The following is a 26,615-nucleotide window of genomic DNA, read 5'->3' on the forward strand; positions in this document are numbered from 1 at the left end:
CTACATGCGGCTGTCTTCTTGTTTGATGGCAGATACTCCCTTCACCCTGGCCAAAAAGGCTAAAATGACCAAAGAAAAAGTGGAAAACAGCTAAACATGAGAGGTTTTTGGACAAAGTTTGTGTTTTTTTCCATTGTTTAAGCACTGCTTCCAGCCAAGAGTGATACCATATATGCCCCATAGCTGCAGAAAAGGCTAACATTGTTATCTTTTTACAAAAAAACAGCTAAACACGAGAGGTTTTTGGACCAATTTTGTGTTCTCCATTCTTTAAGCACCGGCACCGTTTCAAAAGTACCGGTTTGGTACTGGTATCGGATAAAATCTAAACGATACCCATCCCTAATAAAGACATGCTGTGGAAGACGGACAGAGATTAATAACAAGCATGATTCAGTGCAGAGAGGTCTGTTAACACATAGTGAGTGAGAAAGGTGACTGGAAAGGAAAAACTCAATGCATCATGGGAATCCCCCGGCAGCCTACGTCTATTGCAGCATAACTAAGGGAGGATTCAGGGTCACCTGGTCCAGCCCTAACTATATGCTTTAGCAAAAAGGAAAGTTTGAAGCCTAATCTTGAAAGTAGAGATAGTGTCTGTCTCCCGAATCCAAACTGGAAGCTGGTTCCACAGAAGAGGGGCCTGAAAACTGAAGGCTCTGCCTCCCATTCTACTTTTAAATACTCTAGGAACAACAAGTAGGCCTGCAGAGCGAGAGCGAAGTGCTCTAATAGGGTGATATGGTATTACAAGGTCATTAAGATAAAATGGGGCCTGATTATTTAAGACCTTGTATGTGAGGAGCAGGATTTTGAATTCTGGATTTAACAGGAAGCCAAAACAGGAGAAATCTGCTCTCTCTTTCTAGTCCCTGTCAGGACTCTTGCTGCAGCATTTTGGATCAGCTGAAGGCTTTTCAGCGAGTTTTTAGGACTTCCTGATAATAATGAATTACAGTCGTCCAGCCTGGAAGTAATAAATGCATGAACTAGTTTTTCAGCGTCACTCTGAGACAGGATATTTCTAACTTTAGAGATGTTGCACAAATGGAAGAAAGCAGTCTTACATATTTGTTTAATATGTGCGTTGAAGGACATGTCCTGGTCAAAAATGACTCCAAGGTTCCTCACAGAGTTACTGGAAGCCAAGGTAATGCCATCCAGAGTAAGAATCTGCTTAGATACCATATTTCTAAGATTTTCAGGGCCGAGTACAATAACCTCAGTTTTATCTGAATTAAGAAGCAGAAAGTTAGCAGCCATCCAGGTCTTTATGTCTTTAAGACATTCCTGCAGTTTAACTCATTGGTGTGTGTTATCTGGCTTCATGGACAGATAGAGCTGGGTGTCATCTGCATAGCAGTGTAAATGTATGCTATGTCTTCTAATGATACTGCCTAAGGGAAGCATGTATAATGTAAACAGAATTGGTCCTAGCACTGAACCCTGTGGAACTCCATAATTAACCTCAGTGTGTGAAGAGGACTCTCCATTTACATGCACAAACTGGAGTCTATTAGATAGATATGATACAAACCACTGCAGTGCAGTACCTGTAATACCTACAGCATGTTCTAATCACTCTAATAGGATATTATGGTCGACAGTATCGAACGCTGCACTGAGGTCTAGCAGGACAAGCACAGAGATGAGTCCACTGTCAGAGGCCATAAGAAGATCATTTGTAACCTTCACTAAAGCTGTTTCTGTGCTGTGATGAGCTCTGAAACCTGACTGAAACTCTTCAAATAAACCTCTGCAGATGATCTGTTAGCTGTTTGACAACTACTCTTTCAAGGATGTTTGATATAAAGGAAGGTTGGAGATTGGCCTATAATTAGCTAAGACTGCTGGGTCTAGAGATGCTTTTTGAGTAAAGGTTTAACTACAGCCAGCTTGAAGGCCTGTGGTACATAGCTGATCATTAGAGATAGGTTGATCATATTTAAGATCGAAGCATTAATTTTAAATTAGTTTTGTAAGAATGGGGCCTAAAAGACACGTTGATGGTTTGGAGGAAGTAATTATTGAAGTTAACTCAGAAAGATAAATTGGAGAAAAAGAGTCTAAATGAATATCAATGGTACTAAGAGTAGCTGTAGATCAGGGGTGTCAAACTCAATTGCATAGGGGGCCAAAACTCAAGGCACACTTCAGGTCGCGGGCCAAACAAGATATACAGTTTTTGAACACACTAAAACAATGTTTTTTAAAGATAAATATGAATAAAAACAGACAGGAATATTATTCCAGAATAAATAAACTTAAAAAAAAAATAAACTTTAACTTTAAACATTTTGCTCACCATAAAAATATATCCTGTCAAAATTATGCAAGTTAGAAACAAGAACATGTTGCCAAAAGCCCAGAAAAAATAAATGAAAGCAAACACAAGGTTGGAGCCGCATGTAGACGGAGCTGGGCGTTGCTTCAGGAGTGGAGCTAATAAACTGTGCGGCCATTCAGTGTCGTACTTTCCCTGAGTGCATCATTACACTGCAGCTCCATCTGAATCTGTACAGGTGCAGCTCAGCAAAGTGCGCTGACTTGGTTCAACATTACTGCAACAGGGAAAGTGAGGCAGGTTGCACTGGTGCATTTGTGACAGCTTCACTTGAAACGCCTTCACCACATCATACATGTCCATGAACTGACAGGTTTCCTTGCTGAGCTCAAAAACTACTGAGAACTTTTCCCCAACTCAGCCAGCGGAGCTCTGCATGAAGGAATGTTGGCAAACTCTGAATCTATTTCCCACATAAAAGACTGAAACTGACGGTGATTTAAACTTTTAGCTCAGATAAAATGTACGGTCTGCGTTACGGTGAGCATTACATACTCCATTTTTAGGACTTTACCACACAGCCTTTCCTGGTGTGTGATGCAGTGATGTGCTGTTAACTCACCGGTACAGTTCTCCTGCATCTTTACTAGATCCTACATCCTGCACAACACCAGCGCTCCATCTGTTATCCCAGCGCAGTTTCATGTCAGTTACACTTTGAAATACTTTTAAAAAATGTCTTTTCCTGTCGTTGTCCCGTGCATCGATTTAATTTCCAATATTTCCTCTCCACGGATGAAGATGGTCAGCTGTGCAATGTCCATCATGTCTGTACTTTCATCCACAGCAAGAGAGTATGCAGTGAAGTTTTTGCTTCTTTCACACAACTGTGTTCCTAAATCAGTGGCCATCTCACAAACCCGATCAGCAATCGTATTTCTGCTCAGGCTCACATTTGCCAAAATCTGCATTTTGTCTGGACAGAAGACGTCGCACACCTTCATCATGCAGCTCTTCAGAGTGGTACCGGGCTGATTTGGCTCCTCTGCTACAATAAAACTTGCGACACAACAGCTTCACTTTGTGATTTTGCTCTGATGAAAATCATCTGCTGGAATGTCAGATTCAATTCAATTTTATTTGTATAGCGCCAAATCACAACAGCAGTCGCCTCAAGGCGCTTTATATTGTACAAAGATTCTTCTTTAGCTCTTCTACCTTCTGTAGTTTCTGCTCTGGATTTTGGTTTTTCAGCTTATCCTGACGTTTTGTCTCGTAGTGCCATTTTAAATTAAATCCCTTAATTACAGCCATTGGCGGAGCGGGGGTGTCTTACTGGGCTTAAGCCCGGGTTGTTTTGTCAGAAGCCCAGGGTCTTTTGGAGTGTAATTTTTTCATAGTTAGATGCCTGGCTGACAACTGTATAAAACAAAAAACTACACACAATATTCGAAGTAGTGATGGGACGTTCTGTATCGAGGCTTCGGAGCGTGTGTCGAGTAATGGAGGGGGCGTTTCCGCGAAGCGCGTATCGAGGCTTGCTTCATTTATGGGAGGAGCTAAAAATGATGACGTCCGAAGCCTCGCTGCCCGGCTGTACCACGTGACTGGTTCATGAAGTGGTTCGAACTTTGCCGCGAGATATGACAGCGATATAAACCCCTCAGACTTCATTCAAAAATGTGGGTGTTTGATGGAGAGTTGCGGTTAGTGAGAGTTTGGAGACAGTTTGGAGGTTTATGAGAGTGAGGAGAGAAAGTCAGGAGAGAATGGAGCCAGCTAAGAAGAGGAGGCTGTCCTCCCCTGTGTGGGAACATTTTGATCTTATTCCTCCCAACAAGGTATTTCTACAGAAGATGTATTTTCATGATACTGATGGTGCAATACAATTTATGTTGAGCTGTCTTGACTTTTGTACAAGGTGAAGTGTTTGCTATGTGCCAGGGAGCTGGGATATAACAACAACATCCATGCTTAGGCACTACAGAGCTTTGCATGAGAATAAGGGGGACACCGATCGTGGAGCAAGACCAGGTGAGCCATCAAATGCAATGATAATATAGGATGCAGTAATGTTACTAAATGATATAACAATATTATACAACTGTTATAAGTTACGTGTGTGCTATTTATATTTGTGCTTTATCTTTATTGTCTTTCCTCAGGAGAACAATCTCAAATAGATGAAGACCTGGTTAGCATGGTGATTGAGGACTCCCAGCCATTTAGCATTGTGGAGGACAAAGGATTCAAAAGATTTGTTAAATCATTAAATCCTAGCTATGTTCTCCCCACTAAAAAGGTCATAAAAGCAGTGAAAATTTAGTTTTTACAGAATAAAATGTGAACAGGCAGGACTGAGGCTCAAAGCCTCAGTGTGTAGCTGTCCATACCTCAACGTTACAAAAGCACAACCACTGTCCACACCCCAACCACACCTCACCTCACAGTAAATGATCATTTCCATTTCAAGCATTTCCAAATAATCATTTCCCATACTGCCACTATAAATATACACAGTATACTGCCATCACTACAATATACATGTTTTACACACTCCTTTTGTTGTTGACATTTACAGGCTGTGTGCAAAATGCCACACTCTTCAAATTCATGCCAGCTATTATTTTTACGTCCAGTAGGTGTCCTGCTAGAGCAAATGAAGCTTCATGAAGCTTCGCGTTGGGGTGAACCAATTGGATGAAAAGCTTCAGTGCTTCATGGGGCTTCATCTGCCCATCACTAATTCGAAGCACATAGTGCACACTGTGGGAATTTACAACTGTGCGTGAATCCCCCCTAATATTGGTATGATCCGAGCTCAGGCACTAAGCGAGGGGGCGGGGCAGCTGCTGCCTGCGAGTGCGCTGTTGGAGAAACGGAGCCAGGCAGACAGAGGGGAACTGAAGTTCGACCAGGTACCAAAGCAAATCATTCGTGCTGTACAAATAATGTAAATATGACGGTGAATCATGAAAGATTTATATCAAACTGATCACTAGACTAATATTACGTGACTTGCTCTTCGAGTGAATCAACAAATGGCGAAATGAAAAGCCAAACAACAACACTGCTGTTTCTTTAGAGAGTCTCAGCTTACAAGTGTGTTTATTTCATATTTTCAGTTGTTTCCCTCCACGGCTAAATAAATCGGCTTCAGTAATGCACTGATATACAAGAATGGATATAAGGAGCTTCTTTCAAAGAAACAACTCTGGTAGTATTTTATATATTATGCTTTGTATGTTGTTCAGTATATTTCTAAGCAAAACAAGAGGAACTTCAATACACAGCAGGATATTCACAGTTGAAACCAGATATTTACACTTTATGGAAAACACAAGAACATTTTTACTGTACAACATCAATTTAGAGTAAACTTTTGTTTTAGATAAATATTGAAATATATTTTGAATTAGTTAAATGTCAGAATAAAGAGAGACAGAGCTTCTATTTTTTATCACTTTCATCAAATGTAGGAGTACATGTACACTAAGTTTATTGTTAATTAATAAGAAAACTGCAGACGATTCCATTCTGAGCTGAAGAAGCTTCTGATAGGTTAGTAGAGTCCATGTGAGTAAACTGGTGGCACAGCTGTGGATGCATATAAGGCAAAACACAGAGCCTGTTTCTTTGAAATGGGAACATCAAGAGATGTCAACAAAACACCAGGAAAAGAACTGTGGAGCTCCATAAGTGTGGCTCAGTTTGAATACAATTTGGTGTCATTTGCAATTAAGAAATACAGACAGTTTCTCTCTTTACTCTTAAAGTTAACAAATATGTTTTTATATTTATCAATCTAAAAAAATAAACATTTAGTCTGATTTGATGTTACAATTAAAAAAGTGTTTTTATCTGAAGAGTTTGTAAATATCTGTATATTTGATGATTGTCAGCACAAAGAGGGAGAGAGGAACAGAGAGGGAGAGAGAGGAACAGAGAGGGAGAGAGAGAGGAGCAGAGAGGGAGAGAGGAACAGAGAGGGAGATGGAGAATGAGGACAGAACAGAAGTGGAACAAGAGCAGGTGAGACACACATGTTAGTCAAATGGTTGCTTACCAAAAGTATCACCGTATCACAGGTCCTCATGTATCTCGTACCTAGTGTTTCTTTTTAGGTTTGTTACTTTTCAAATTCTATATTTATTAAGTTAAGTTGTTTGCAAAACAAGGCTAAATAATTATATAAACTTTTCTCAATCTAAATAGTGGACTTTGGTAGAATTAAAAAATACGTATAGTGCAGGTCTATGATAATTTCTAGTGGTACTATCATCTACTTCTGATTCTGCTTCTGTCTTGGTTAAGTTGTTACACCCCGGCCTAGGCAACCGGGGTGCAACGTAGAAAAACAAAGATAAGGAAAATAAAACCACGAAGGCTCTCCACCAAAATCCCAAAACGAAAATATCCCATGACGAAAAGTATTGACAAACCCATTCACAACTATTTACAACAGACTATTTATTTACAACAAAACACCAAACTATTTACAACACGGGGGAGATCGCGACCATGACACACTGAAACACAGGGTTTAAATACATAGAGGGAGCAATCAGGAAATGGACCACAGGAGGGAAACACAGCTGGGGCAAATTAGAACTGACGAGACAGGGAAAATGTAAACTGAACACACTAAGATAACACAGACTTTCAAAGTAAAGCAGGAAATACATAAGTCATGCAAAAACAAAACACTGACACACCGAAACGTAACATTTCCCCCTACCCAAAAATCAAACATGTAACCCCAAGTGAAAAGTTTGATTCAGACAAACGAAGGCTGAAACGAAGGCAGACGAAGCTGATGGAGGCTGGAGCGGTCCCACTGACCCTCCAGCAGACGACGAAGGCTGGAGCGGTCCCTCGGACCCTCCAGCGAAGGCGGATGAAGGCTGGAGCGGTCCCACGGACCCTCCAGCGACGACAAAGGCTGGGGCGGTCCCACGGACCCTCCCCCCGGCAAAGGCGGATGAAGGCAGACGAAGCTGATGGAGGCTGGAGCGGTCCCACGGACCCTCCAGCAGACGACGAAGGCTGGTGCGGTCCCCCGGACCCTCCAGCAGAGGCGGATGAAGGCTGGAGCGGTCCCTCGGACGCTCCAGCAGAGGCGGATGAGCAGCCCACCAGCTGCACACACGGACACGCAGCCCACCAGCTGCACACACGGACACGCAGCCCACCAGCTGCAGAAGGCTGGAGCGGTCCCTCGGATCCTCCAGCGAAGGCGGATGAAGGCTGGAGCGGTCCCTCGGAACCTCCAGCGAAGACAGACGAGCAGCTCACTAGCTGCACACATAGACACGCAGCCCACCAGCTGCACACACGGACACGCAGCCCACCAGCTGCAGAAGGCTGGAGCGGTCCCTCAGATCCTCCAGCGAAGACAGACGAGCAGCTCACTAGCTGCACACATAGACACGCAGCCCACCAGCTGCACACACGGACACGCAGCCCACCAGCTGCACACACGGACACGCAGCCCACCAGCTGCACACACGGACACGCAGCCCACCAGCTGCAGAAGGCTGGAGCGGTCCCTCGGATCCTCCAGCGAAGACAGACGAGCAGCTCACTAGCTGCACACATAGACACGCAGCCCACCAGCTGCACACACGGACACGCAGCTCACTAGCTGCACACATAGACACGCAGCCCACCAGCTGCACACACGGACACGCAGCCCACCAGCTGCAGAAGGCTGGAGCGGTCCCTCGGATCCTCCAGCGAAGGCGGATGAAGGCTGGAGCGGTCCCTCGGATCCTCCAGCGAAGGCAGACGGAGGCTGAAGCGGTCCTCGGACCCTCCAGCGAAGACAGAAGGCCGAAGCTGTCCCTCCTTCGGACCCTCCAGCGATCCCGGACGAGCCCCCATATGTTACACCCCGGCCTAGGCAACCGGGGTGCAACGTAGAAAAACAAAGATAAGGAAAATAAAACCACGAAGGCTCTCCACCAAAATCCCAAAACGAAAATATCCCATGACGAAAAGTATTGACAAACCCATTCACAACTATTTACAACAGACTATTTATTTACAACAAAACACCAAACTATTTACAACACGGGGGAGATCGCGACCATGACACACTGAAACACAGGGTTTAAATACATAGAGGGAGCAATCAGGAAATGGACCACAGGAGGGAAACACAGCTGGGGCAAATTAGAACTGACGAGACAGGGAAAATGTAAACTGAACACACTAAGATAACACAGACTTTCAAAGTAAAGCAGGAAATACATAAGTCATGCAAAAACAAAACACTGACACACCGAAACGTAGTCCTCAGTAGTCCTGATTTTGAACTATTGTAGTCCTGTTTTAATTCCGGATCAGTTCTGGGTCTGGTTGAATTGGGGTTTAGTCCTCGTGTCTTGATACAGCCCTGACTTTGTTCTGCCTCGCTGCTTAATTAAAAAACTAGTTTAAGGTGTCCTGCAGATTTGATATATATTTCTCCCTATATGACGTCATTCTTTTTTGAACAAAACTCCAAACAGAGCCAATTAATCTTTCAGTCATTTCTAACCCCCCCCCCCCCAAAAAAAAAAAAAAAATCCCACATGCATACTACACTTTAGGGCTAAGCCCCGGGTGTTTCAAATGTCTGGATCCGCCTCTGATTACAGCCACATTAGCTCCACAAATAAGACACACGGGTTTACCAGCAATGTTTGAAGACATATATTCAGCCTCCCGCCGCCGGTGCTGAAAGGCTCTGTTTTCAGAATCAACTTTTGAGCTGAGCACTGCAGCTTCATTGTGCCATACGGAGCCTCAGCTCAGGTGGAACTAATCACAACACCCCCCTTTCAATGTTTTCTGGGCTTGTCAACTACAACAAGACCCTTTGGTGCAATCGTAACTCACACGAGACATTTCCGAGCGATTCAAGTCTGGGCCCTACGCAGTACGCCAGGAGAGTGTCACTGGAAGCCCCTTTCAGCTGCTTCTGGAGAAAAGAGATGTCAGACTGGGCCGGGGGACTCTTTGCTGCCATCGGCCAGTATTGTGAGGGTAAGAGGGGAGACAATCACTTCATATGGTCAAAGATTGATGAGGTTTGAAGCCAGCGTTAACATGGTAGTACCTGAAAGGTAGTGAGCGGAGAAGTGCAAATAAACCTGGGGTGTACAACATCAGGCCTCGAGGGCCGGTGTCCTGCAGGTTTTAGGTATAACCCTGGGTCAACACACCTGAATCAAATGATTAGTTCATTACCAGGCCTCTGGAGAACTTCAAGAAATGTTGAGGAGGTAATTTAGCCATTTGAATCCCCTATGATGGATCAAGAATACATCTGAAACCTGCAGGACACCGGCCCTCGAGGCCTGGAGTTCGACACCTGTGAAATAAAGATTTGCCAAAGGAAGCCACATGCATTCAATTGGGACACTGACTAGCAAAGTGTCAAATGGAGAATGCGGGCGTCGATCCCGCTACCTCTCGCATGCTAAGCGAGCGCTCTACCATTTGAGCTAACTCCCCTGTGCCACATGTCTTACTTATTACAGGCTACACTTTGTCCATACTTGTTGTATGATCAAAATAGGGAAGGGGCACAAATCCTGAAATCTGCAAAGCGCCCAGGAGGTGGCTGAGAGACTAAGGCGGCTCGCTGACAATCCACTGTCATGCTAACGTGACTGAATGCCATCAGCCTTAGAGACAGACTGAGGAGACTGGACATCCAAGGGACTGTGGACTAGAGCCACTGCTAATTCACATTGAATGAAGCCAACTGAGGGAGGTGCTTCTAATCAATATGCTTACCGACCTCCTCCCCTTGGTTTTCAGTGTAGGGCAAGTTGGCCATTAGGAATGTTGCTATTCTGGAAGCAGAACGTCTTTCTACTACTGTATTAGCAGACCATTGTCTTTAACATGACCTGTGCAACAAGACCACATGGTGAACTAAAGTGAATACTGAGCCAAAGAAGAGCATTGCATCATGCCTGCTTTGGCAGCCAATCTTACACTGACAAGATGCATCAACATAAGCAGAAAGAGCTCTCGACGAGGATGGGATTCGAACCCACGCGTGCACAGCACAATGGATTAGCAGTCCATCGCCTTAACCTCTCGGCCACCTCATCTGCCGCACACCGCTCTTTGCCAGTAGCATTGGGAATTGACGAGGGATAATGTGTGAGCTGATCGCTGGTGTATGGACGCAGGGAGATTGACTCCAGATCCCCGACGAGGGGCTGCGTAACACTTTGGTAGAAGCCTGGAGTGATGCTGGCTTCTTCTTTGAGCCTGTTCTTCTTGGGGGTTGCCAGAGTGGATCGTCTGCCTCCATCTCACCCTGCCCCTAGCATTCTCCTCTGTCACACCAACCCTCTGCATGTCCTACTTGGCTACGTCTATGAACGTTGTCTTTGGTCTTTCTCTTATTCTCCTGCCCAGCCGCTCCGTATTTAACACCCTTTTCCCAGTATATCTTATATCCCTCCTCTGCACATGTGCAAATCACCTCAGCCTTGCTGGCCTAACGTCGTCTGCAAACGGCTCAACCCCAGCTGTCCCTCGCACGTGGTCATTTCACATCTGTTCCATCCTGGACACTCCCAAGCAAAAGCTTATCATCTTCAACTCTGCAGACTCCATCTGTGCCACACATCAGAGCAGCTCTCACTACCATCTTCTAAAGCTTGCCTTTCGCACTTGCTGCTATCCTTGTGTGACAAATCACCCCTGAATTTGTTCTCCACCCACACCCAATGGATTGGCTACACGCATGGCTTTGGGTCTCCTCGCGGATGTCCAAAAGTGTCCTGGAGAACGCGGGTATCGATCCCGCTGCCTCTCACATGCAAAGCGAGCGCTCTACCATTTGAGCTAATTCCCCATTGAGGGTTGAGCGCTGCAGCTTCATCGTGCCATACGGAGCCTCAGCTCAGGTGGAACTAATCACAACACCCCCCTTTCAATGTTTTCTGGGCTTGTCAACTACAACAAGACCCTTTGGTGCAATCGTAACTCACACGAGACATTTCCGAGCGATTCAAGTCTGGGCCCTACGCAGTACGCCAGGAGAGTGTCACTGGAAGCCCCTTTCAGCTGCTTCTGGAGAAAAGAGATGTCAGACTGGGCCGGGGGACTCTTTGCTGCCATCGGCCAGTATTGTGAGGGTAAGAGGGGAGACAATCACTTCATATGGTCAAAGATTGATGAGGTTTGAAGCCAGCGTTAACATGGTAGTACCTGAAAGGTAGTGAGCGGAGAAGTGCAAATAAACCTGGGGTGTACAACATCAGGCCTCGAGGGCCGGTGTCCTGCAGGTTTTAGGTATAACCCTGGGTCAACACACCTGAATCAAATGATTAGTTCATTACCAGGCCTCTGGAGAACTTCAAGAAATGTTGAGGAGGTAATTTAGCCATTTGAATCCCCTATGATGGATCAAGAATACATCTGAAACCTGCAGGACACCGGCCCTCGAGGCCTGGAGTTCGACACCTGTGAAATAAAGATTTGCCAAAGGAAGCCACATGCATTCAATTGGGACACTGACTAGCAAAGTGTCAAATGGAGAATGCGGGCGTCGATCCCGCTACCTCTCGCATGCTAAGCGAGCGCTCTACCATTTGAGCTAACTCCCCTGTGCCACATGTCTTACTTATTACAGGCTACACTTTGTCCATACTTGTTGTATGATCAAAATAGGGAAGGGGCACAAATCCTGAAATCTGCAAAGCGCCCAGGAGGTGGCTGAGAGACTAAGGCGGCTCGCTGACAATCCACTGTCATGCTAACGTGACTGAATGCCATCAGCCTTAGAGACAGACTGAGGAGACTGGACATCCAAGGGACTGTGGACTAGAGCCACTGCTAATTCACATTGAATGAAGCCAACTGAGGGAGGTGCTTCTAATCAATATGCTTACCGACCTCCTCCCCTTGGTTTTCAGTGTAGGGCAAGTTGGCCATTAGGAATGTTGCTATTCTGGAAGCAGAACGTCTTTCTACTACTGTATTAGCAGACCATTGTCTTTAACATGACCTGTGCAACAAGACCACATGGTGAACTAAAGTGAATACTGAGCCAAAGAAGAGCATTGCATCATGCCTGCTTTGGCAGCCAATCTTACACTGACAAGATGCATCAACATAAGCAGAAAGAGCTCTCGACGAGGATGGGATTCGAACCCACGCGTGCACAGCACAATGGATTAGCAGTCCATCGCCTTAACCTCTCGGCCACCTCATCTGCCGCACACCGCTCTTTGCCAGTAGCATTGGGAATTGACGAGGGATAATGTGTGAGCTGATCGCTGGTGTATGGACGCAGGGAGATTGACTCCAGATCCCCGACGAGGGGCTGCGTAACACTTTGGTAGAAGCCTGGAGTGATGCTGGCTTCTTCTTTGAGCCTGTTCTTCTTGGGGGTTGCCAGAGTGGATCGTCTGCCTCCATCTCACCCTGCCCCTAGCATTCTCCTCTGTCACACCAACCCTCTGCATGTCCTACTTGGCTACGTCTATGAACGTTGTCTTTGGTCTTTCTCTTATTCTCCTGCCCAGCCGCTCCGTATTTAACACCCTTTTCCCAGTATATCTTATATCCCTCCTCTGCACATGTGCAAATCACCTCAGCCTTGCTGGCCTAACGTCGTCTGCAAACGGCTCAACCCCAGCTGTCCCTCGCACGTGGTCATTTCACATCTGTTCCATCCTGGACACTCCCAAGCAAAAGCTTATCATCTTCAACTCTGCAGACTCCATCTGTGCCACACATCAGAGCAGCTCTCACTACCATCTTCTAAAGCTTGCCTTTCGCACTTGCTGCTATCCTTGTGTGACAAATCACCCCTGAATTTGTTCTCCACCCACACCCAATGGATTGGCTACACGCATGGCTTTGGGTCTCCTCGCGGATGTCCAAAAGTGTCCTGGAGAACGCGGGTATCGATCCCGCTGCCTCTCACATGCAAAGCGAGCGCTCTACCATTTGAGCTAATTCCCCATTGAGGGTTGAGCGCTGCAGCTTCATCGTGCCATACGGAGCCTCAGCTCAGGTGGAACTAATCACAACACCCCCCTTTCAATGTTTTCTGGGCTTGTCAACTACAACAAGACCCTTTGGTGCAATCGTAACTCACACGAGACATTTCCGAGCGATTCAAGTCTGGGCCCTACGCAGTACGCCAGGAGAGTGTCACTGGAAGCCCCTTTCAGCTGCTTCTGGAGAAAAGAGATGTCAGACTGGGCCGGGGGACTCTTTGCTGCCATCGGCCAGTATTGTGAGGGTAAGAGGGGAGACAATCACTTCATATGGTCAAAGATTGATGAGGTTTGAAGCCAGCGTTAACATGGTAGTACCTGAAAGGTAGTGAGCGGAGAAGTGCAAATAAACCTGGGGTGTACAACATCAGGCCTCGAGGGCCGGTGTCCTGCAGGTTTTAGGTATAACCCTGGGTCAACACACCTGAATCAAATGATTAGTTCATTACCAGGCCTCTGGAGAACTTCAAGAAATGTTGAGGAGGTAATTTAGCCATTTGAATCCCCTATGATGGATCAAGAATACATCTGAAACCTGCAGGACACCGGCCCTCGAGGCCTGGAGTTCGACACCTGTGAAATAAAGATTTGCCAAAGGAAGCCACATGCATTCAATTGGGACACTGACTAGCAAAGTGTCAAATGGAGAATGCGGGCGTCGATCCCGCTACCTCTCGCATGCTAAGCGAGCGCTCTACCATTTGAGCTAACTCCCCTGTGCCACATGTCTTACTTATTACAGGCTACACTTTGTCCATACTTGTTGTATGATCAAAATAGGGAAGGGGCACAAATCCTGAAATCTGCAAAGCGCCCAGGAGGTGGCTGAGAGACTAAGGCGGCTCGCTGACAATCCACTGTCATGCTAACGTGACTGAATGCCATCAGCCTTAGAGACAGACTGAGGAGACTGGACATCCAAGGGACTGTGGACTAGAGCCACTGCTAATTCACATTGAATGAAGCCAACTGAGGGAGGTGCTTCTAATCAATATGCTTACCGACCTCCTCCCCTTGGTTTTCAGTGTAGGGCAAGTTGGCCATTAGGAATGTTGCTATTCTGGAAGCAGAACGTCTTTCTACTACTGTATTAGCAGACCATTGTCTTTAACATGACCTGTGCAACAAGACCACATGGTGAACTAAAGTGAATACTGAGCCAAAGAAGAGCATTGCATCATGCCTGCTTTGGCAGCCAATCTTACACTGACAAGATGCATCAACATAAGCAGAAAGAGCTCTCGACGAGGATGGGATTCGAACCCACGCGTGCACAGCACAATGGATTAGCAGTCCATCGCCTTAACCTCTCGGCCACCTCATCTGCCGCACACCGCTCTTTGCCAGTAGCATTGGGAATTGACGAGGGATAATGTGTGAGCTGATCGCTGGTGTATGGACGCAGGGAGATTGACTCCAGATCCCCGACGAGGGGCTGCGTAACACTTTGGTAGAAGCCTGGAGTGATGCTGGCTTCTTCTTTGAGCCTGTTCTTCTTGGGGGTTGCCAGAGTGGATCGTCTGCCTCCATCTCACCCTGCCCCTAGCATTCTCCTCTGTCACACCAACCCTCTGCATGTCCTACTTGGCTACGTCTATGAACGTTGTCTTTGGTCTTTCTCTTATTCTCCTGCCCAGCCGCTCCGTATTTAACACCCTTTTCCCAGTATATCTTATATCCCTCCTCTGCACATGTGCAAATCACCTCAGCCTTGCTGGCCTAACGTCGTCTGCAAACGGCTCAACCCCAGCTGTCCCTCGCACGTGGTCATTTCACATCTGTTCCATCCTGGACACTCCCAAGCAAAAGCTTATCATCTTCAACTCTGCAGACTCCATCTGTGCCACACATCAGAGCAGCTCTCACTACCATCTTCTAAAGCTTGCCTTTCGCACTTGCTGCTATCCTTGTGTGACAAATCACCCCTGAATTTGTTCTCCACCCACACCCAATGGATTGGCTACACGCATGGCTTTGGGTCTCCTCGCGGATGTCCAAAAGTGTCCTGGAGAACGCGGGTATCGATCCCGCTGCCTCTCACATGCAAAGCGAGCGCTCTACCATTTGAGCTAATTCCCCATTGAGGGTTGAGCGCTGCAGCTTCATCGTGCCATACGGAGCCTCAGCTCAGGTGGAACTAATCACAACACCCCCCTTTCAATGTTTTCTGGGCTTGTCAACTACAACAAGACCCTTTGGTGCAATCGTAACTCACACGAGACATTTCCGAGCGATTCAAGTCTGGGCCCTACGCAGTACGCCAGGAGAGTGTCACTGGAAGCCCCTTTCAGCTGCTTCTGGAGAAAAGAGATGTCAGACTGGGCCGGGGGACTCTTTGCTGCCATCGGCCAGTATTGTGAGGGTAAGAGGGGAGACAATCACTTCATATGGTCAAAGATTGATGAGGTTTGAAGCCAGCGTTAACATGGTAGTACCTGAAAGGTAGTGAGCGGAGAAGTGCAAATAAACCTGGGGTGTACAACATCAGGCCTCGAGGGCCGGTGTCCTGCAGGTTTTAGGTATAACCCTGGGTCAACACACCTGAATCAAATGATTAGTTCATTACCAGGCCTCTGGAGAACTTCAAGAAATGTTGAGGAGGTAATTTAGCCATTTGAATCCCCTATGATGGATCAAGAATACATCTGAAACCTGCAGGACACCGGCCCTCGAGGCCTGGAGTTCGACACCTGTGAAATAAAGATTTGCCAAAGGAAGCCACATGCATTCAATTGGGACACTGACTAGCAAAGTGTCAAATGGAGAATGCGGGCGTCGATCCCGCTACCTCTCGCATGCTAAGCGAGCGCTCTACCATTTGAGCTAACTCCCCTGTGCCACATGTCTTACTTATTACAGGCTACACTTTGTCCATACTTGTTGTATGATCAAAATAGGGAAGGGGCACAAATCCTGAAATCTGCAAAGCGCCCAGGAGGTGGCTGAGAGACTAAGGCGGCTCGCTGACAATCCACTGTCATGCTAACGTGACTGAATGCCATCAGCCTTAGAGACAGACTGAGGAGACTGGACATCCAAGGGACTGTGGACTAGAGCCACTGCTAATTCACATTGAATGAAGCCAACTGAGGGAGGTGCTTCTAATCAATATGCTTACCGACCTCCTCCCCTTGGTTTTCAGTGTAGGGCAAGTTGGCCATTAGGAATGTTGCTATTCTGGAAGCAGAACGTCTTTCTACTACTGTATTAGCAGACCATTGTCTTTAACATGACCTGTGCAACAAGACCACATGGTGAACTAAAGTGAATACTGAGCCAAAGAAGAGCATTGCATCATGCCTGCTTTGGCAGCCAATCTTACACTGACAAGATGCATCAACATAAGCAGAAAGAGCTCTCGACGAGGATGGGATTCGAACCCACGCGTGCACAGCACAATGGATTAGCAGTCCATCGCCTTAACCTCTCGGCCACCTCATCTGCCGCACACCGCTCTTTGCCAGTAGCATTGGGAATTGACGAGGGATAATGTGTGAGCTGATCGCTGGTGTATGGACGCAGGGAGATTGACTCCAGATCCCCGACGAGGGGCTGCGTAACACTTTGGTAGAAGCCTGGAGTGATGCTGGCTTCTTCTTTGAGCCTGTTCTTCTTGGGGGTTGCCAGAGTGGATCGTCTGCCTCCATCTCACCCTGCCCCTAGCATTCTCCTCTGTCACACCAACCCTCTGCATGTCCTACTTGGCTACGTCTATGAACGTTGTCTTTGGTCTTTCTCTTATTCTCCTGCCCAGCCGCTCCGTATTTAACACCCTTTTCCCAGTATATCTTATATCCCTCCTCTGCACATGTGCAAATCACCTCAGCCTTGCTGGCCTAACGTCGTCTGCAAACGGCTCAACCCCAGCTGTCCCTCGCACGTGGTCATTTCACATCTGTTCCATCCTGGACACTCCCAAGCAAAAGCTTATCATCTTCAACTCTGCAGACTCCATCTGTGCCACACATCAGAGCAGCTCTCACTACCATCTTCTAAAGCTTGCCTTTCGCACTTGCTGCTATCCTTGTGTGACAAATCACCCCTGAATTTGTTCTCCACCCACACCCAATGGATTGGCTACACGCATGGCTTTGGGTCTCCTCGCGGATGTCCAAAAGTGTCCTGGAGAATGCGGGTATCGATCCCGCTGCCTCTCACATGCAAAGCGAGCGCTCTACCATTTGAGCTAATTCCCCATTGAGGGTTGAGCGCTGCAGCTTCATCGTGCCATACGGAGCCTCAGCTCAGGTGGACCTAATCACAACACCCCCCTTTCAATGTTTTCTGGGCTTGTCAACTACAACAAGACCCTTTGGTGCAATCGTAACTCACACGAGACATTTCCGAGCGATTCAAGTCTGGGCCCTACGCAGTACGCCAGGAGAGTGTCACTGGAAGCCCCTTTCAGCTGCTTCTGGAGAAAAGAGATGTCAGACTGGGCCGGGGGACTCTTTGCTGCCATCGGCCAGTATTGTGAGGGTAAGAGGGGAGACAATCACTTCATATGGTCAAAGATTGATGAGGTTTGAAGCCAGCGTTAACATGGTAGTACCTGAAAGGTAGTGAGCGGAGAAGTGCAAATAAACCTGGGGTGTACAACATCAGGCCTCGAGGGCCGGTGTCCTGCAGGTTTTAGGTATAACCCTGGGTCAACACACCTGAATCAAATGATTAGTTCATTACCAGGCCTCTGGAGAACTTCAAGAAATGTTGAGGAGGTAATTTAGCCATTTGAATCCCCTATGATGGATCAAGAATACATCTGAAACCTGCAGGACACCGGCCCTCGAGGCCTGGAGTTCGACACCTGTGAAATAAAGATTTGCCAAAGGAAGCCACATGCATTCAATTGGGACACTGACTAGCAAAGTGTCAAATGGAGAATGCGGGCGTCGATCCCGCTACCTCTCGCATGCTAAGCGAGCGCTCTACCATTTGAGCTAACTCCCCTGTGCCACATGTCTTACTTATTACAGGCTACACTTTGTCCATACTTGTTGTATGATCAAAATAGGGAAGGGGCACAAATCCTGAAATCTGCAAAGCGCCCAGGAGGTGGCTGAGAGACTAAGGCGGCTCGCTGACAATCCACTGTCATGCTAACGTGACTGAATGCCATCAGCCTTAGAGACAGACTGAGGAGACTGGACATCCAAGGGACTGTGGACTAGAGCCACTGCTAATTCACATTGAATGAAGCCAACTGAGGGAGGTGCTTCTAATCAATATGCTTACCGACCTCCTCCCCTTGGTTTTCAGTGTAGGGCAAGTTGGCCATTAGGAATGTTGCTATTCTGGAAGCAGAACGTCTTTCTACTACTGTATTAGCAGACCATTGTCTTTAACATGACCTGTGCAACAAGACCACATGGTGAACTAAAGTGAATACTGAGCCAAAGAAGAGCATTGCATCATGCCTGCTTTGGCAGCCAATCTTACACTGACAAGATGCATCAACATAAGCAGAAAGAGCTCTCGACGAGGATGGGATTCGAACCCACGCGTGCACAGCACAATGGATTAGCAGTCCATCGCCTTAACCTCTCGGCCACCTCATCTGCCGCACACCGCTCTTTGCCAGTAGCATTGGGAATTGACGAGGGATAATGTGTGAGCTGATCGCTGGTGTATGGACGCAGGGAGATTGACTCCAGATCCCCGACGAGGGGCTGCGTAACACTTTGGTAGAAGCCTGGAGTGATGCTGGCTTCTTCTTTGAGCCTGTTCTTCTTGGGGGTTGCCAGAGTGGATCGTCTGCCTCCATCTCACCCTGCCCCTAGCATTCTCCTCTGTCACACCAACCCTCTGCATGTCCTACTTGGCTACGTCTATGAACGTTGTCTTTGGTCTTTCTCTTATTCTCCTGCCCAGCCGCTCCGTATTTAACACCCTTTTCCCAGTATATCTTATATCCCTCCTCTGCACATGTGCAAATCACCTCAGCCTTGCTGGCCTAACGTCGTCTGCAAACGGCTCAACCCCAGCTGTCCCTCGCACGTGGTCATTTCACATCTGTTCCATCCTGGACACTCCCAAGCAAAAGCTTATCATCTTCAACTCTGCAGACTCCATCTGTGCCACACATCAGAGCAGCTCTCACTACCATCTTCTAAAGCTTGCCTTTCGCACTTGCTGCTATCCTTGTGTGACAAATCACCCCTGAATTTGTTCTCCACCCACACCCAATGGATTGGCTACACGCATGGCTTTGGGTCTCCTCGCGGATGTCCAAAAGTGTCCTGGAGAACGCGGGTATCGATCCCGCTGCCTCTCACATGCAAAGCGAGCGCTCTACCATTTGAGCTAATTCCCCATTGAGGGTTGAGCGCTGCAGCTTCATCGTGCCATACGGAGCCTCAGCTCAGGTGGAACTAATCACAACACCCCCCTTTCAATGTTTTCTGGGCTTGTCAACTACAACAAGACCCTTTGGTGCAATCGTAACTCACACGAGACATTTCCGAGCGATTCAAGTCTGGGCCCTACGCAGTACGCCAGGAGAGTGTCACTGGAAGCCCCTTTCAGCTGCTTCTGGAGAAAAGAGATGTCAGACTGGGCCGGGGGACTCTTTGCTGCCATCGGCCAGTATTGTGAGGGTAAGAGGGGAGACAATCACTTCATATGGTCAAAGATTGATGAGGTTTGAAGCCAGCGTTAACATGGTAGTACCTGAAAGGTAGTGAGCGGAGAAGTGCAAATAAACCTGGGGTGTACAACATCAGGCCTCGAGGGCCGGTGTCCTGCAGGTTTTAGGTATAACCCTGGGTCAACACACCTGAATCAAATGATTAGTTCATTACCAGGCCTCTGGAGAACTTCAAGAAATGTTGAGGAGGTAATTTAGCCATTTGAATCCCCTATGATGGATCAAGAATACATCTGAAACCTGCAGGACACCGGCCCTCGAGGCCTGGAGTTCGACACCTGTGAAATAAAGATTTGCCAAAGGAAGCCACATGCATTCAATTGGGACACTGACTAGCAAAGTGTCAAATGGAGAATGCGGGCGTCGATCCCGCTACCTCTCGCATGCTAAGCGAGCGCTCTACCATTTGAGCTAACTCCCCTGTGCCACATGTCTTACTTATTACAGGCTACACTTTGTCCATACTTGTTGTATGATCAAAATAGGGAAGGGGCACAAATCCTGAAATCTGCAAAGCGCCCAGGAGGTGGCTGAGAGACTAAGGCGGCTCGCTGACAATCCACTGTCATGCTAACGTGACTGAATGCCATCAGCCTTAGAGACAGACTGAGGAGACTGGACATCCAAGGGACTGTGGACTAGAGCCACTGCTAATTCACATTGAATGAAGCCAACTGAGGGAGGTGCTTCTAATCAATATGCTTACCGACCTCCTCCCCTTGGTTTTCAGTGTAGGGCAAGTTGGCCATTAGGAATGTTGCTATTCTGGAAGCAGAACGTCTTTCTACTACTGTATTAGCAGACCATTGTCTTTAACATGACCTGTGCAACAAGACCACATGGTGAACTAAAGTGAATACTGAGCCAAAGAAGAGCATTGCATCATGCCTGCTTTGGCAGCCAATCTTACACTGACAAGATGCATCAACATAAGCAGAAAGAGCTCTCGACGAGGATGGGATTCGAACCCACGCGTGCACAGCACAATGGATTAGCAGTCCATCGCCTTAACCTCTCGGCCACCTCATCTGCCGCACACCGCTCTTTGCCAGTAGCATTGGGAATTGACGAGGGATAATGTGTGAGCTGATCGCTGGTGTATGGACGCAGGGAGATTGACTCCAGATCCCCGACGAGGGGCTGCGTAACACTTTGGTAGAAGCCTGGAGTGATGCTGGCTTCTTCTTTGAGCCTGTTCTTCTTGGGGGTTGCCAGAGTGGATCGTCTGCCTCCATCTCACCCTGCCCCTAGCATTCTCCTCTGTCACACCAACCCTCTGCATGTCCTACTTGGCTACGTCTATGAACGTTGTCTTTGGTCTTTCTCTTATTCTCCTGCCCAGCCGCTCCGTATTTAACACCCTTTTCCCAGTATATCTTATATCCCTCCTCTGCACATGTGCAAATCACCTCAGCCTTGCTGGCCTAACGTCGTCTGCAAACGGCTCAACCCCAGCTGTCCCTCGCACGTGGTCATTTCACATCTGTTCCATCCTGGACACTCCCAAGCAAAAGCTTATCATCTTCAACTCTGCAGACTCCATCTGTGCCACACATCAGAGCAGCTCTCACTACCATCTTCTAAAGCTTGCCTTTCGCACTTGCTGCTATCCTTGTGTGACAAATCACCCCTGAATTTGTTCTCCACCCACACCCAATGGATTGGCTACACGCATGGCTTTGGGTCTCCTCGCGGATGTCCAAAAGTGTCCTGGAGAACGCGGGTATCGATCCCGCTGCCTCTCACATGCAAAGCGAGCGCTCTACCATTTGAGCTAATTCCCCATTGAGGGTTGAGCGCTGCAGCTTCATCGTGCCATACGGAGCCTCAGCTCAGGTGGAACTAATCACAACACCCCCCTTTCAATGTTTTCTGGGCTTGTCAACTACAACAAGACCCTTTGGTGCAATCGTAACTCACACGAGACATTTCCGAGCGATTCAAGTCTGGGCCCTACGCAGTACGCCAGGAGAGTGTCACTGGAAGCCCCTTTCAGCTGCTTCTGGAGAAAAGAGATGTCAGACTGGGCCGGGGGACTCTTTGCTGCCATCGGCCAGTATTGTGAGGGTAAGAGGGGAGACAATCACTTCATATGGTCAAAGATTGATGAGGTTTGAAGCCAGCGTTAACATGGTAGTACCTGAAAGGTAGTGAGCGGAGAAGTGCAAATAAACCTGGGGTGTACAACATCAGGCCTCGAGGGCCGGTGTCCTGCAGGTTTTAGGTATAACCCTGGGTCAACACACCTGAATCAAATGATTAGTTCATTACCAGGCCTCTGGAGAACTTCAAGAAATGTTGAGGAGGTAATTTAGCCATTTGAATCCCCTATGATGGATCAAGAATACATCTGAAACCTGCAGGACACCGGCCCTCGAGGCCTGGAGTTCGACACCTGTGAAATAAAGATTTGCCAAAGGAAGCCACATGCATTCAATTGGGACACTGACTAGCAAAGTGTCAAATGGAGAATGCGGGCGTCGATCCCGCTACCTCTCGCATGCTAAGCGAGCGCTCTACCATTTGAGCTAACTCCCCTGTGCCACATGTCTTACTTATTACAGGCTACACTTTGTCCATACTTGTTGTATGATCAAAATAGGGAAGGGGCACAAATCCTGAAATCTGCAAAGCGCCCAGGAGGTGGCTGAGAGACTAAGGCGGCTCGCTGACAATCCACTGTCATGCTAACGTGACTGAATGCCATCAGCCTTAGAGACAGACTGAGGAGACTGGACATCCAAGGGACTGTGGACTAGAGCCACTGCTAATTCACATTGAATGAAGCCAACTGAGGGAGGTGCTTCTAATCAATATGCTTACCGACCTCCTCCCCTTGGTTTTCAGTGTAGGGCAAGTTGGCCATTAGGAATGTTGCTATTCTGGAAGCAGAACGTCTTTCTACTACTGTATTAGCAGACCATTGTCTTTAACATGACCTGTGCAACAAGACCACATGGTGAACTAAAGTGAATACTGAGCCAAAGAAGAGCATTGCATCATGCCTGCTTTGGCAGCCAATCTTACACTGACAAGATGCATCAACATAAGCAGAAAGAGCTCTCGACGAGGATGGGATTCGAACCCACGCGTGCACAGCACAATGGATTAGCAGTCCATCGCCTTAACCTCTCGGCCACCTCATCTGCCGCACACCGCTCTTTGCCAGTAGCATTGGGAATTGACGAGGGATAATGTGTGAGCTGATCGCTGGTGTATGGACGCAGGGAGATTGACTCCAGATCCCCGACGAGGGGCTGCGTAACACTTTGGTAGAAGCCTGGAGTGATGCTGGCTTCTTCTTTGAGCCTGTTCTTCTTGGGGGTTGCCAGAGTGGATCGTCTGCCTCCATCTCACCCTGCCCCTAGCATTCTCCTCTGTCACACCAACCCTCTGCATGTCCTACTTGGCTACGTCTATGAACGTTGTCTTTGGTCTTTCTCTTATTCTCCTGCCCAGCCGCTCCGTATTTAACACCCTTTTCCCAGTATATCTTATATCCCTCCTCTGCACATGTGCAAATCACCTCAGCCTTGCTGGCCTAACGTCGTCTGCAAACGGCTCAACCCCAGCTGTCCCTCGCACGTGGTCATTTCACATCTGTTCCATCCTGGACACTCCCAAGCAAAAGCTTATCATCTTCAACTCTGCAGACTCCATCTGTGCCACACATCAGAGCAGCTCTCACTACCATCTTCTAAAGCTTGCCTTTCGCACTTGCTGCTATCCTTGTGTGACAAATCACCCCTGAATTTGTTCTCCACCCACACCCAATGGATTGGCTACACGCATGGCTTTGGGTCTCCTCGCGGATGTCCAAAAGTGTCCTGGAGAACGCGGGTATCGATCCCGCTGCCTCTCACATGCAAAGCGAGCGCTCTACCATTTGAGCTAATTCCCCATTGAGGGTTGAGCGCTGCAGCTTCATCGTGCCATACGGAGCCTCAGCTCAGGTGGAACTAATCACAACACCCCCCTTTCAATGTTTTCTGGGCTTGTCAACTACAACAAGACCCTTTGGTGCAATCGTAACTCACACGAGACATTTCCGAGCGATTCAAGTCTGGGCCCTACGCAGTACGCCAGGAGAGTGTCACTGGAAGCCCCTTTCAGCTGCTTCTGGAGAAAAGAGATGTCAGACTGGGCCGGGGGACTCTTTGCTGCCATCGGCCAGTATTGTGAGGGTAAGAGGGGAGACAATCACTTCATATGGTCAAAGATTGATGAGGTTTGAAGCCAGCGTTAACATGGTAGTACCTGAAAGGTAGTGAGCGGAGAAGTGCAAATAAACCTGGGGTGTACAACATCAGGCCTCGAGGGCCGGTGTCCTGCAGGTTTTAGGTATAACCCTGGGTCAACACACCTGAATCAAATGATTAGTTCATTACCAGGCCTCTGGAGAACTTCAAGAAATGTTGAGGAGGTAATTTAGCCATTTGAATCCCCTATGATGGATCAAGAATACATCTGAAACCTGCAGGACACCGGCCCTCGAGGCCTGGAGTTCGACACCTGTGAAATAAAGATTTGCTAAAGGAAGCCACATGCATTCAATTGGGACACTGACTAGCAAAGTGTCAAATGGAGAATGCGGGCGTCGATCCCGCTACCTCTCGCATGCTAAGCGAGCGCTCTACCATTTGAGCTAACTCCCCTGTGCCACATGTCTTACTTATTACAGGCTACACTTTGTCCATACTTGTTGTATGATCAAAATAGGGAAGGGGCACAAATCCTGAAATCTGCAAAGCGCCCAGGAGGTGGCTGAGAGACTAAGGCGGCTCGCTGACAATCCACTGTCATGCTAACGTGACTGAATGCCATCAGCCTTAGAGACAGACTGAGGAGACTGGACATCCAAGGGACTGTGGACTAGAGCCACTGCTAATTCACATTGAATGAAGCCAACTGAGGGAGGTGCTTCTAATCAATATGCTTACCGACCTCCTCCCCTTGGTTTTCAGTGTAGGGCAAGTTGGCCATTAGGAATGTTGCTATTCTGGAAGCAGAACGTCTTTCTACTACTGTATTAGCAGACCATTGTCTTTAACATGACCTGTGCAACAAGACCACATGGTGAACTAAAGTGAATACTGAGCCAAAGAAGAGCATTGCATCATGCCTGCTTTGGCAGCCAATCTTACACTGACAAGATGCATCAACATAAGCAGAAAGAGCTCTCGACGAGGATGGGATTCGAACCCACGCGTGCACAGCACAATGGATTAGCAGTCCATCGCCTTAACCTCTCGGCCACCTCATCTGCCGCACACCGCTCTTTGCCAGTAGCATTGGGAATTGACGAGGGATAATGTGTGAGCTGATCGCTGGTGTATGGACGCAGGGAGATTGACTCCAGATCCCCGACGAGGGGCTGCGTAACACTTTGGTAGAAGCCTGGAGTGATGCTGGCTTCTTCTTTGAGCCTGTTCTTCTTGGGGGTTGCCAGAGTGGATCGTCTGCCTCCATCTCACCCTGCCCCTAGCATTCTCCTCTGTCACACCAACCCTCTGCATGTCCTACTTGGCTACGTCTATGAACGTTGTCTTTGGTCTTTCTCTTATTCTCCTGCCCAGCCGCTCCGTATTTAACACCCTTTTCCCAGTATATCTTATATCCCTCCTCTGCACATGTGCAAATCACCTCAGCCTTGCTGGCCTAACGTCGTCTGCAAACGGCTCAACCCCAGCTGTCCCTCGCACGTGGTCATTTCACATCTGTTCCATCCTGGACACTCCCAAGCAAAAGCTTATCATCTTCAACTCTGCAGACTCCATCTGTGCCACACATCAGAGCAGCTCTCACTACCATCTTCTAAAGCTTGCCTTTCGCACTTGCTGCTATCCTTGTGTGACAAATCACCCCTGAATTTGTTCTCCACCCACACCCAATGGATTGGCTACACGCATGGCTTTGGGTCTCCTCGCGGATGTCCAAAAGTGTCCTGGAGAACGCGGGTATCGATCCCGCTGCCTCTCACATGCAAAGCGAGCGCTCTACCATTTGAGCTAATTCCCCATTGAGGGTTGAGCGCTGCAGCTTCATCGTGCCATACGGAGCCTCAGCTCAGGTGGAACTAATCACAACACCCCCCTTTCAATGTTTTCTGGGCTTGTCAACTACAACAAGACCCTTTGGTGCAATCGTAACTCACACGAGACATTTCCGAGCGATTCAAGTCTGGGCCCTACGCAGTACGCCAGGAGAGTGTCACTGGAAGCCCCTTTCAGCTGCTTCTGGAGAAAAGAGATGTCAGACTGGGCCGGGGGACTCTTTGCTGCCATCGGCCAGTATTGTGAGGGTAAGAGGGGAGACAATCACTTCATATGGTCAAAGATTGATGAGGTTTGAAGCCAGCGTTAACATGGTAGTACCTGAAAGGTAGTGAGCGGAGAAGTGCAAATAAACCTGGGGTGTACAACATCAGGCCTCGAGGGCCGGTGTCCTGCAGGTTTTAGGTATAACCCTGGGTCAACACACCTGAATCAAATGATTAGTTCATTACCAGGCCTCTGGAGAACTTCAAGAAATGTTGAGGAGGTAATTTAGCCATTTGAATCCCCTATGATGGATCAAGAATACATCTGAAACCTGCAGGACACCGGCCCTCGAGGCCTGGAGTTCGACACCTGTGAAATAAAGATTTGCCAAAGGAAGCCACATGCAT

General features: G+C 47.9%; 17 non-coding genes across 17 annotated transcripts; all 17 read right to left on the minus strand.

The window, feature by feature from the left end:
- Nucleotides 1-9,711: 9,711 nt before the first annotated feature.
- On the minus strand, nt 9,712-9,784 carry trnaa-agc (transfer RNA alanine (anticodon AGC)). Its single transcript has one exon. It is a non-coding gene; the product is annotated as a tRNA-Ala (tRNA).
- Nucleotides 9,785-10,310: 526 nt separating this feature from the next.
- trnas-gcu (transfer RNA serine (anticodon GCU)) lies at nt 10,311-10,392 on the minus strand. The gene has a single exon. It is a non-coding gene; the product is annotated as a tRNA-Ser (tRNA).
- Nucleotides 10,393-11,828: 1,436 nt separating this feature from the next.
- trnaa-agc (transfer RNA alanine (anticodon AGC)) lies at nt 11,829-11,901 on the minus strand. The gene has a single exon. It is a non-coding gene; the product is annotated as a tRNA-Ala (tRNA).
- Nucleotides 11,902-12,427: 526 nt separating this feature from the next.
- trnas-gcu (transfer RNA serine (anticodon GCU)) lies at nt 12,428-12,509 on the minus strand. The gene has a single exon. It is a non-coding gene; the product is annotated as a tRNA-Ser (tRNA).
- Nucleotides 12,510-13,945: 1,436 nt separating this feature from the next.
- trnaa-agc (transfer RNA alanine (anticodon AGC)) lies at nt 13,946-14,018 on the minus strand. The gene has a single exon. It is a non-coding gene; the product is annotated as a tRNA-Ala (tRNA).
- Nucleotides 14,019-14,544: 526 nt separating this feature from the next.
- trnas-gcu (transfer RNA serine (anticodon GCU)) lies at nt 14,545-14,626 on the minus strand. The gene has a single exon. It is a non-coding gene; the product is annotated as a tRNA-Ser (tRNA).
- A 1,436-nt stretch (nt 14,627-16,062) lies between these two features.
- Nucleotides 16,063-16,135, minus strand: trnaa-agc (transfer RNA alanine (anticodon AGC)). Its single transcript has one exon. It is a non-coding gene; the product is annotated as a tRNA-Ala (tRNA).
- Nucleotides 16,136-16,661: 526 nt separating this feature from the next.
- trnas-gcu (transfer RNA serine (anticodon GCU)) lies at nt 16,662-16,743 on the minus strand. Its single transcript has one exon. It is a non-coding gene; the product is annotated as a tRNA-Ser (tRNA).
- Nucleotides 16,744-17,425: 682 nt separating this feature from the next.
- Nucleotides 17,426-17,498, minus strand: trnaa-ugc (transfer RNA alanine (anticodon UGC)). Its single transcript has one exon. It is a non-coding gene; the product is annotated as a tRNA-Ala (tRNA).
- Nucleotides 17,499-18,179: 681 nt separating this feature from the next.
- On the minus strand, nt 18,180-18,252 carry trnaa-agc (transfer RNA alanine (anticodon AGC)). Its single transcript has one exon. It is a non-coding gene; the product is annotated as a tRNA-Ala (tRNA).
- A 526-nt stretch (nt 18,253-18,778) lies between these two features.
- Nucleotides 18,779-18,860, minus strand: trnas-gcu (transfer RNA serine (anticodon GCU)). The gene has a single exon. It is a non-coding gene; the product is annotated as a tRNA-Ser (tRNA).
- Nucleotides 18,861-20,296: 1,436 nt separating this feature from the next.
- On the minus strand, nt 20,297-20,369 carry trnaa-agc (transfer RNA alanine (anticodon AGC)). The gene has a single exon. It is a non-coding gene; the product is annotated as a tRNA-Ala (tRNA).
- Nucleotides 20,370-20,895: 526 nt separating this feature from the next.
- trnas-gcu (transfer RNA serine (anticodon GCU)) lies at nt 20,896-20,977 on the minus strand. The gene has a single exon. It is a non-coding gene; the product is annotated as a tRNA-Ser (tRNA).
- Nucleotides 20,978-22,413: 1,436 nt separating this feature from the next.
- On the minus strand, nt 22,414-22,486 carry trnaa-agc (transfer RNA alanine (anticodon AGC)). Its single transcript has one exon. It is a non-coding gene; the product is annotated as a tRNA-Ala (tRNA).
- A 526-nt stretch (nt 22,487-23,012) lies between these two features.
- trnas-gcu (transfer RNA serine (anticodon GCU)) lies at nt 23,013-23,094 on the minus strand. The gene has a single exon. It is a non-coding gene; the product is annotated as a tRNA-Ser (tRNA).
- A 1,436-nt stretch (nt 23,095-24,530) lies between these two features.
- trnaa-agc (transfer RNA alanine (anticodon AGC)) lies at nt 24,531-24,603 on the minus strand. Its single transcript has one exon. It is a non-coding gene; the product is annotated as a tRNA-Ala (tRNA).
- Nucleotides 24,604-25,129: 526 nt separating this feature from the next.
- trnas-gcu (transfer RNA serine (anticodon GCU)) lies at nt 25,130-25,211 on the minus strand. Its single transcript has one exon. It is a non-coding gene; the product is annotated as a tRNA-Ser (tRNA).
- Nucleotides 25,212-26,615: the final 1,404 nt, after the last annotated feature.

This window comes from Rhamphochromis longiceps, linkage group LG12 (genome assembly GCF_057381845.1).
Source record: "Rhamphochromis longiceps isolate RC_006_pf linkage group LG12, R_longiceps_female_GT1.1, whole genome shotgun sequence".
Taxonomy (NCBI): Eukaryota; Metazoa; Chordata; class Actinopteri; order Cichliformes; family Cichlidae; genus Rhamphochromis; species Rhamphochromis longiceps.